General features: G+C 50.3%; 1 long non-coding RNA gene across 1 annotated transcript; it reads left to right on the top strand.

Moving 5' to 3' along the window:
* Nucleotides 1–9,431: 9,431 nt before the first annotated feature.
* Nucleotides 9,432–10,452, top strand: LOC134761211 (uncharacterized). Its single transcript, XR_010139535.1, has 2 exons — nt 9,432–9,815; nt 10,100–10,452. It is a non-coding gene; the product is annotated as an uncharacterized LOC134761211 (long non-coding RNA).
* The last annotated feature ends 686 nt before the right edge of the window (nt 10,453–11,138 follow it).

Raw genomic sequence — 11,138 nt, 5'->3', positions numbered from 1 at the left:
TGCCTGGCCACCCCGTCTGGGAGGTGAGGAGCGCCTCTGCCCAGCCGCCCCCTCTGGGAGGTGAGGAGCGCCTCTGCCCGGCCGCCCTGTCTGGGAGGTGAGGAGCGCCTCTGCCTGGCTGCCACCCCGTCTGGGAGGAAGTGAGGAGTGCCTCTGCCCTGCCGCCCTGTCTGGGAGGTGAGGAGCGTCTCTGCCTGGCAGCCCCGTCTGGGAAGTGAGGAGCGCCTCTGCCCGGCCGCCCCGTCTGGGAAGTGAGGAGCGCCTCTGCCCGGCCGCCCCGTCTGGGAGGTGAGGAGCGCCTCTGCCCGGCCGCCCCGTCTGGGAGATGAGGAGCGTCTCTGCCCGGCAGCCCCGTCTGGGAAGTGAGGAGCGCCTCTGCCCGGCCGCCTTGTCTGGGAGGTGAGGAGCGCCTCTGCCCGGCTGCCCTATCTGGGAGGTGTACCCAACAGCTCCGAAGAGACAGCGACCATCGGGAGCGGGCCATGAGGACAATGGCGGTTTTGTTGAAAAGAAGGGGGGGAAGTGTGGGGAAAGGAAGGAGAGATCAGATTGTTGCTGTGTCTGTGTAGAAAGAGGTGGGCATAGGAGACTCCATTTTGTTCTGACTAGGAGAAATTCTTCTGCCTTGGGATGCTGTTGATCTATGGCCTTCTCCCCAGCCCCGTGCTCTCTGAAACATGTGCTGTGTCAACTCAGGGTTAAATGGATTAAGGGCGGTGCAAGATGTGCTTTGTTAAACAGATGCTTGAAGGCAGCATGCTCTTTAAGAGTCATCACCACTCCCTAATCTCAAGTACCCAGGGGCACAAACACTGCAGAAGGCTGCAGGGACCTCTGCCTAGGAAAACCAGAGACCTTTGTCCATGTGTTTATCTCCTGACCTTCTCTCCACTATTATCCTGTGACCCTGCCACATCCCCCTCTCCGAGAAACACCCAAGAATCATCAATAAATACTTTAAAAAAAAAAAAAAAAAGAAAAGAATATGCCTGGGACCTGGCACAATGGCTCACGCCTATAATCCTAGCACTTGGGGAGGCTGAGGTGAGCGGATGACCTGAGGTCAGGAGTTTGAGACCAGCCTGACCTATATGGTGAAACCCTGTCTCTACTAAAAATACAAAAATTAGCCGGGCGTGGTGGTGGGCACCTATAATCACAGCTACTGTGGAGGCTGAGGCAGGAGAAAGTCTTGAACCGAAGAGGTGGAGGTTGCAGTGAGCCAAGATCGCCACTGCACTCCAGCCTGAAGACTCCATCTTGAAAAAAAAAAAAAAGGGAGGGGGAGATTTGGACACAAACACATGCTGTGAGATGACTGTGTGAAGACAGAGAAGATGCCATCCATAAGCCAGGAAGAGAGGCCTGCATCAGAGCCTTCTCTCCAAGCTCAGAAGGAACAAACCCTGCTGAGCCTTCATCCTGGACTTCAGCCTCCACAACTGTGAAAGGATACATTTCTGTTGTTTAAGCTTCCTGGTCTGTGGGAGCTTATTACGGCAGCCATAGCAAGCTGATGCAGTGTCCATGAGAACAGAGTCTAAGGCGGGGACTTGAGTGCAGGTAGTTTATTTGGGAGGGGGTTCTAGGAAGTAAGAGTGGAGACAGGGCCGGGGAGGAGGGAAAGCCAGGGTAAGGGCACATTATTGAGGTGGGTGCTGTGGGAACAGGAGCTTGATTCCACCTGGACTTTCAGGGAGGGGTTCGAAACGCCTCCCGAAATTGTCCGTCCAGCTGGGGATAGGAATGTATAGCCACTCTCCCATCCTTCCCATCCCGTTGCTGAAGCTGCTCTGGAGTGTTGACTTCCTGCACTTCTCAGCTGGGTCCATGCAGAGGCCAAGGCACCCCCGCCTGGCATCCGAATTACCCCACTAGTCAGAAAGTGAAGACTGGACCCTGGCCATGGCTAAAGGCAGAGATGAGGATGGCAGGGTGAGAGCTGAGCAAGTGGAAACACCTGGCAGAGGAAGGCGTGGCCGGGCTGGTTTCACTGAGTTCAGAGTGTGTGTGGGTTGGCAGTACAGGTGGCTCTAACACAGTGCCATACACTGGAACACAGATATTCATTTCTCACAGTTCTGGGGGCCGGGAAGTCCAAGACCAAGATGCCAGCAGGTACAGTATCTGGCAAGGGTCACCTTCTCACTGTGTCTTTACCTGGCAGAGAGAGGATGCTTTGGTGTCTCTTTCTTTTCTTCTAAAGATGCTAATACCATCATGGGGGCCCCACCCTCATGGCCTCAAGTAAATCTAAAGACCTCTCAAAGGCCCCACCTCCAAATACCATCACACTGGGGCCTAAGGCTTCAACATAAGAATTTGCAGTGGGTGATGGGAGGGTGGACACACACACAAACATTCAGTCCATGATACAGGTGTTGAGGTAGAGTGGTCCCACAAGCAGTTCACAAACAGTTCTGAAGCTTAGGGGAGAAAAACACATTTGGTAGAATCGTGCAGTGGCACCATTTCAGCTCACTGCAACTCCACCTCCCGGGTTCATGCCATTCTCCTGCTTCAGCCTCCTGAGTAGCTGGGACTACAGGTGCCCGCCACCACACCCGGCTAATTTTTTGTATTTTTTTTTAGTAGGGACGGGGTTTCACCATGTTAGCCAGGATGGTCTCAATCTCCTGACCTCGTGATCTACCCGCCTTGGACTCCGAAAGTGCTGGGATTACAGGCATGAGCCACTGCGCTTGGCCTTTTTTTTTTTTGAGATGGAGTCTCCCTCTGTCGTCCAGGCTGGAGTGCAGTGGCGCGATCTCAGCTCACTACAACCTCTGCCTTCCAGGTTCAAGCGATTCTCCTGCCTCAGCCTCCTGAGTAGCTGGAATTACAGGTGCATGCCACCTGGCCTGTATTTTTAGTAGAGACGGGGTTTTACCATGTTGGTCAGGCTGGTCTCGAACTCCTGACATCGTGATCCACCTGCCTCAGCCTCCCAAAGTGGGAATACACGTGTGACCACCGCGCCCGCCCTTTTTTTTTTTGAGACGGAGTCTTGCTCTGTTGCCCAGGCTGGAGTGCAGTGGCACGATCTTGGCTCATTGCAACCTCTGCCTCCTAGGTTCAAGCAATTCTCTGCCTGAGCCTCCTGAGTAGCTGGGACTACAGGCACACGCCACCACGCCCGGCTAATTTTTGTATTTTTAGTAGAGAGATGGTTTCACCATCTTGGCCAGACTGGTCTTGAACTCCTGACCTCATGATCCACCCACCTCAGCCTCCCAAAGTTCTGGGATTATAGGCGTGAGCCACTGTGCCTGGCCTAAACTTTTTATTATGAAAAAATTCAAACATGCAGAAGTAGAGGCAGCAATATAAAGACCCTCATGCGCCACTCACCCAGACTCCACCATCCTCAGTGCTACCCCACACTTGCTGGGATGCAGATGCCGGGGCCTGGGCACATAGTAGTAGATAAAGCCACGGGTGGGGGAAGGGTCAGAGGAGGAAGAAGGCGGTGTGCCTGTGTTTGGTGGTAGGCAGATCTATGCATGCCTGCCCCCAAGACCAAGGGAGCCAAGAGACCAAAGACAGAGGCTGACAAATCCAGTTTCTGAGAAAGAAACATTTAATGGGGACTTAGGAACAGAGACCATGTCTCCAGCAGCCGAGAGATGACAGATCCCTGCAGCCACCCTCCAGAAAGTGTTCTTTATATAGCAAGCTTTTAGGGTGAAATGTGTAGCTGGTCACGTCTTCAGACTTTGTTGTCAAGACTCATGAGCACTGGGGAGGTTGGATAAGCATCTTTACGAGGGGTCATCTGTGCGATGGGCATCGTTTAAAGACCTTGCTGCAGGACACATTGTTATGCAGGGGTCACACACCAGTCCTCATGGCAGTTACGCTTCAAGGTGGCGTCACTCTTGCTGTTTTCCTATAGCACGCTTGTGTATGTGTGTGTGCATGCATGCACGCACATGTGTATGCTCACAAGTGGTAATATGAGGGCTGATTCTGCCTCGTCCTAGTTTCCTGCACTGGGGGTAGAGTCTGGCTCTAGTCGCTTGCTAGCAACTCCTTGGTGACTCCCTTTAGGAAGTGGAGCACTCAGGGCTGGGCGCAGTGGCTCATGCCTGTAATCCCAGCACTTTGGGAGGCCGAGGCGGGCGGATCACCTGTGGTCTGGAGTTTCAGACCAGCCTGGCCAACTTGGGGAAACCCCGTCTTTACTAAAAATATAAAAATTAGACGGGCATGGTGGCGTGCGCCTGTAATCCCAGCTACTTGGGAGGCTGAGGCAGGAGAATCACTTGAGCCCATGAGGCGGAGCTTGCAGTGAGCCGAGATTTTGACACTGTACTCCAACCTGGGTAACAGAACGAGACTCCGTCTCAAAAAATAAATAAATAAAATAAAATAAAAAGTGGGGCATTCAGCATGCTTTGTCTTTAGCTTTAAGCCTTAACCCAAATTCTGAATCCCCAAGAACATGTCATGGCTGGGTGTGGTGGCTCAAGCCTGTAATCCCAGCACTTTGGGAGGCCAAAGCAGGTGGATCACTTAAGGCCTGGAGTTGGAAAGCAGCCTGGGCAACATAGCGAGACCTCATCTCTATGAAAAATGAGAAAAAATTAGCTGGGTGTGGTGGCACCTCTAGTCCCAGCTACATGGGAAGCTGAAGCAGGAGGATTGCCTGAGTCCAGGAGGTCATGACTGTAGTGAGCTATGATCATGCCATTGCACTCCAGCCCAGGTGACAGAGTGAGATCCTGTCTCAAAGGAAAAAACGAAAAACAAGAAAAGTCTCAGAATTGCCCTGGTACACGTGCTCAGTATAGCTCTCGTGTATGTTACCTGCATGCTGACGACGACTCTCTGAAGTAGGTACTATTGTTGCACCTGTTTCTGTGAGTGGAGACAAGTGGTTAGAGAGGCTACGGTTAGTTACTCAAGGCTACATGGCTAGGATGTAGCAGAGCAGAGACTTGAACCTGTATCTGGCACCAGACACCTCATGACTAATCCTTCTACAGCAGTTCTCAAACTTTTTGGTTGCTGAATCCATTTAGTCTTAAAAACTGTTAAGAACCCCAGAGAGCTTTTGTGTATGTGGGTTATAGCTATCAATATTTATCATATTAGAGGCCAGGTGCGGTGGCTCACGCCTGTAATCCCATCACTTTGGGAGGCCGAGGCAGGTGGATCACCTGAGGTCAAGAGTTTGAGACCAGCCTGACCAACATGGCGAAATCCCATGTCTACTAAAAATACAAAAATTAGCTGGGCATGGTGGCGGGCGCCTGTAATCCCAGCTACTTGGGAGGCTGAGGCAGGAGATTCACTTGAACCCAGGAGGCGGAGGTTGCAGTGAGCCGAGATCCCGCCACTGCACTCCAGCCTGGGCGACAAGATCGAGACTCTCTCTAAAAAAAAAAGTAATGGCTTCATTATTTTTTAATGAATTAGATATTTTTAAATTTCTCATATATATATATATATATATTTTTTTTTTGGAGACAGCCTTGCTCTGTTGCCTAGGCTGGAGTGTGGTGGCGCGATCTCAGCTGCAACCTCTGCCTCCTGGATTCAAGCCATTCTCCTGCCTCAGCCTCCCGAGTAGCTGGGAATACAGGTGCCCACCATCACACCCAGCTAATTTTTGTGTTTTTAGTAGAGATGGGGTTTCGCCATGTTGGCCAGGCTGGTCTCAAACTCCCGACCTCAGGTGATCCACCTGAGCTTCCCAAAGTACTGGGATTACAGATGTGAGCCACTGCACTGGGGCCTGAAGCCATTACCTATTAACATAAGTAACACATTTTATGAAAAATATATTTTCCAAAACAAAAAGATTCAGTGAGGAGAGATGGCGTTGCTTTACTCCCCGCCGTGTCCCCCCCCCCCACCCCCACCCCCGTTGCCTCTTTTTTGTTTGGCTTAATAGGAAGGTGGATTCTCATATCTCCTGCGTTAAAACCTGTTGCAGTATTGCATGGCATGCAGCCTCTGGAAAATTCCGCCGTTCATTGTGAGAACATGAGAGTGGGAAGACAACATCTTAAACATGATGATGAGAACCCAGGAACTTACAGGCCCTGAAAAGGCTGGGGGCACACTTGGAAGCCACCGTCTTCTTCCCTGTAGCTCGCCTGGGCTGGTGGCCACAGCTAGCCACCTGAGGCCGGTCCGTGGTCCATTCCTGGAAGGCGTGGCTTCTGGCCGGTGCCCTGGGAGAGCTCATTGCCTGGAGATCCCCTATCAGCGCCCCGCTTCACAGTCCCACACGCTTCACCGCCCCCCTCCCCGCTTCACTGCCCTCCCCCCCTCCTCGCCCCGACCCCCTCCGCACCCCCCGCCATCCCCGGCCGCTTCACCGTTCCGTCCGGATGCCTCCTGGAAAGAAAAGTCATACAGCACGAAGGAAAGCAGGCGCGGGAAAGTTCCTGTGAAGCTGGAGGGGAGGGCGGGGGAGCAAGAGGGAAAAGCTGCAGAAGGAAAGAGGAAAGAATGCAGGCACTCGGGGGAAGGAGGGGACGGCGGGCGCTGGGGGCAGGGGAAGGCGGACGCCTCTTCCACTGTCCTGAGAGGGAGGAGGCACAGAGGAAGCAGGCCCCAAGGGCCAGGTGCCATGAGAGGGAGAGGGAGAGGAAGAGCAGCACCCCAAGAAGGTGGAGCTGGGGAGGGAGGCCGCCCGGCTGGCCTGGGGTGGGGCAGGTGCAGCCTTCCCGGCTCCCCAAATTGCCCAGCTGTCCTGAAAATAAATCCCATGGGAAAGCGGGGAAGAAGCTGCCTGACCCCCGGACCCCCAGAACCTCCCTGTCCTCCTCTTGACTGCACCTTTTGGCCCTGCCTTTTAGATGAAATCCGATGGGGTCTGAACCCCGCCTGCCCCTGCACCCCCTGCCTCCTTCCTCCTCGTGCTCCTCCGCTGGCCTCCTCTAGTGCCTTCGGCGCTTTCTCACCTCACTGGGTCTGTTCTTATTTATTTATTTATTTATTTATTTATTTATTTATTTATTGAGGCAGAATAGTACTCTGGTCGCCCCTGCTGGAGTGCAGTGGTACCATTTTCGCTCACTGGGGTCTTGACCTCCTGGGCTCAGGTGATCCTCCCACCTCAGCCTCCCAAGTAGCTGGGACTACAGGTGCGCACCACCACGCTGGCTAGTTTTTTGTATTTTTGGTAGAAATGGGGATTCACCATGTTGCTCAGGCTGGTCTCAAACTCCTGAGCTCAAGCGATCTGCCCGCTTCAGCCTCCCAAAGTGCTGGGATTACAGGTATGAGCCATCTCGCCTGGCCTCACTGGGTCCATTCTAACTTTGGAAGGGTGTGGTGGGATTTGGGTCCCTGCCTACCACAGACAGGAGGTGGGAATCTTTCAAGGAAGCCACGTGGCTGGGGGGATGCAGGGAGGTCTCCTCTGGAGAAGGAGGGCCAGGTTCTGGTTGATGACCAGGCCAGGGCAGTCAGGCCAGCGGGAGTGCAGGCCGTCGTCCCTGCCTTGCTGGAGGGAGAGCGCTTTGCCAGAGAGGAAGAGCCTATGCCTCTCACCTGTCCATTTGGGGGCTCGCTTTTTCCCTGTCTGTCTGATCATCCGGCTGACACTGTGCATGTCCGGTTCCCCTGGGGTTGTAAGGTGAACAAACGCATGGCCATCCTCAGAGGGCCTGCTTCTGTCTGGTTTTGGCCTCTGGCTTTGAGGCTTTAGTTACTTGCAGGCGATCTTAATTTGAAGTAATAATGGCGGGGCGCAGTGGCTCACGCCTGTAATCCCAGCACTCTGGGAGGCCGAGGCAGGTGGATCACGAGGTCAGGAGATCGAGACCAATCCTGGCTAACACGGTGAAACCCCGTCTCTGCTAAAAATACAAAAAATTAGCCAGGCGTGGTGGCGGGAGCCTGTAGTCCCAGCTACTCAGGAGGCTGAAGCAGGAGAATGGCGTGAACCTGGGAGTCGGAGCTTGCAGCGAGCCGAGATGGTGCCACTGCACTCCAGCCTGGGTGACAGAGCAAGACTCCATCTCAAAAAAAAAAAAAAAATTTAAGTAATAAAACAGATTTTTTAATAGTTGCTTTATTCAAGATATTTTTGTGTATGGAGAGGAATACTCATTAACATTGGTACTTTATTGCTCAATTTATTCAAGTAATATAACTTTGAAAATCAATTTTCCTTAAGCATTTAAACATTACTAATTTGATTAATTATAAATCTAGTATTATAAATCTAGACTGATTCTTTTGAACACTCCAGACATCTTAACTAGCAGGCCAGACACACACAAATACAGTATTTCAGACTGATCGAGATGGTGGGATCGGAGCAATCTAATGATTGATTCTTTACAGAGATGCACAAACCAAGGAGATTTAAACGGAGACCTTTCGTCATCAGGCTGAGTCTCTTTAAATCATGATAACAATCTTTATTTGTGGCATCCAGGACTAAGTTTCTTTTTGTCGTAGAGGTGCTATTGGGGTATCTGTCAGAGTGGAGGAAAATGATGTGCAGCCACTAGAGGGCCCCTGAAATTTATTATTTATATTTATTTATTTATTTTTAATTTTTACAAAATAGAGCTGCGGTCTCTCCATGTTGCTCAGGCTGGTCTCAAACTCCTGGCCTCAAGTGATCCTCCAACCTCTACCTCCCAAAGTGTTGGGATTACAGGTGCAAGCCACTGTGCCCAGCCTAAAATTGATTATTCTTAGTTATTATTATTTTTGGTGGCAGAGTGGAAAAGCATTTCTAAGTATATAAATACCTCTGACTTGACTTTTTACATCGTCCTACCTAAATATGTTGCTGTTTTACTGACCACTAAGAATTTCTCTATATTACACACACACACACACACATACACTCTCTCTCTCTCTCACTTAAATGAACAAATGAAAATATATTGTGTATAATTTCTTTTTTTGAATGCAGTTTATTTCATTTTGGCTTTTTTCTTTCTTTCTTTCTTTTTCTTTTTTTTTTTTTTTTTTTGAGACGGAGTCTCGCTCTGTCGCCCAGGCTGGAGTGCAGTGGCACCATCTTGGCTCACTGCAACCTCCACCACCCGGGTTCAAGTGATTCTCCTGCCTCAGCCTCCTGAGTAGCTGGGATTACAGGCGTGCACCACCACACCCGGCTAATTTTTGTATTTTTAGTAGAGATAGGGTTTCACCATCTTGGCCAGACTGGTCTCAAACTCCTGACCTCCACCCGCCTCAGCCTCCCAAAGTGCTGGGATTACACATGTGAGCCACCTTGCCTGGCCTTCTTTTTGGTTTACTGCTCCCTGCTCCCCACATCCCTTGTTTCTTCTCTCCCACTTCACACAGCTCTTCAGATAACTCATGTAAATGATCTTGGAATACAAGAAATATTCTCCATGATCATAGAATTTCAAAGGAACATAGGTACTTGTGCATGAGCATATGTAGGTTTTTTCATTGTTTTATAAAAACAAGATCACGTGATGTATTAGGATTCTCTAGAGGGCCAGAACTAACAGGATCTATCTATCTGTCTATCTATCTATCTATCTATCTATCTATCTATCTATCTATCTATCTAATAGGATCTGTCTATCTATCTATCTATATAAAGGGGAGTTTATTAAGGAGTATTAACTCACACAATCACAAAGTCCCACAATAGGTCATCTGCAAGCTGAGGAGCAAGGAAGCCAGTCCAAGTCCCAAAGCTGAAGAACTTGGAGTCCAATGTTCGAGGGCAGGAAGCATCCAGCATGGGAGAAAGATGTAGGCTGGGAGGCTAAGCCAGTCTGGCCTTTTCACGTTTTTCTGCCTGCTTTATATTCTGGCCTGGCTGGCAGCTGATTAGATGGTGCCCACCCAGATTAAAGGTGGGTCTGCCTTTCCCAGCCCACTGACTCAAATGTTAATCTCCTTTTGCAGCACCCTCACAGACACACCCAGGATCAGTACTTTACATCCTTCAATCCAATCAAGTTGACTCTTAGTATTAACCATCACATATGATTATACACATCATTCTGTCCCTTTTCTCAATAATTTCTTGTAGAAATTTTGGCTGCATACTAGTCAATGGTATGAATGTACCATAAATTACACATTCATCCACCAGTGGGAATTCACTTTATTTCCAATTTATTTACCCTGCAAACAGCATTACACTACTGATGACAAGCAGGCAACTGCGTTGGAGAGGGAGGTCATCATGGCTGCAAGGAAGGGACTGGACCCATACAATATACTACCCCTAAAGGCAGCTTCAGGCACCAAAGAAGACCCTAATTTAGTCCTCTCCATCACCAACAAGAGAATAGTGGGCTGCATCTGCGTAGAGGACAACAGTACCATCACCTGCTTTGGGCTGCGCAAAGGTGAGACCCAGCGATGCCCCAGCTATGGAACCCATTACAAGCTGGTGCCCCACCAGCTTACGTACTGAGCGCCTGCACCAAGTTACTCGAAATGTGCTGCAAAGTTTCTTCTTTCCAATAAAGACTAGTCATTGCATTGGCTCCTTCTCCCATTAAAAAAAAAAAAGAAAGAAAGAAAGGGCCAGGCGCGGTAGCTCATGCCTGTAATCCTAGCACTTTGGGAGGGCGAGGCGAGTGGATCACCTGAGGTCAGGAGTTTGAGACCAGCCTGACCAACATGGAGAAACCCCGTCTCTGCTAAAAATACAAAATTAGCCGGGCTTGGTGGCGCATGCCTGTAATCCCAGCTGCTCAGGAGGCTGAGGCAAGAGAATCGCTTGAACCCAGGAGGCGGAGGTTGTGGTGAGCAGAGATTGCACCATTGCACTTCAGCCTGGGCAACAAGAGTAAAATTCCTTCTCAAAAAAAAAAAAAAAAAAAAAAAAGAAAGAAAGAAAAGAAAAAAGGCCAGGCATGGTGGCTTATGCCTGTAATCCCACATCTTTGGGAGGGCGAGGCAGGAGGATTGCTTGAGCCCAGGAGTTCAAGACCAGCCTGGCCAACACAGTGAGACCCTATCTATTTAAAAAAAAAAAAAAGTCACATGCAGGTTTTTTTTTTTTTTTTTTTTTTTTTGAGATAAAGTTGCCCAAGCTGGAGTATAGTGGGATAATCTTGGCTCATTGCAACCTCGGCCTCCCAGGTTCAAGTGATTCTCCTGCTTCAGCCGCCCGAGTAGCTGGGATTACAGGCACACGCCACCACACTCGGCTAATTTTTGTA

The sequence above is a fragment of the Pongo abelii genome, chromosome 23 (assembly GCF_028885655.2).
Source record: "Pongo abelii isolate AG06213 chromosome 23, NHGRI_mPonAbe1-v2.0_pri, whole genome shotgun sequence".
NCBI lineage: Eukaryota > Metazoa > Chordata > Mammalia > Primates > Hominidae > Pongo > Pongo abelii.
This window is presented reverse-complemented; position numbering and strand designations above follow the sequence as displayed.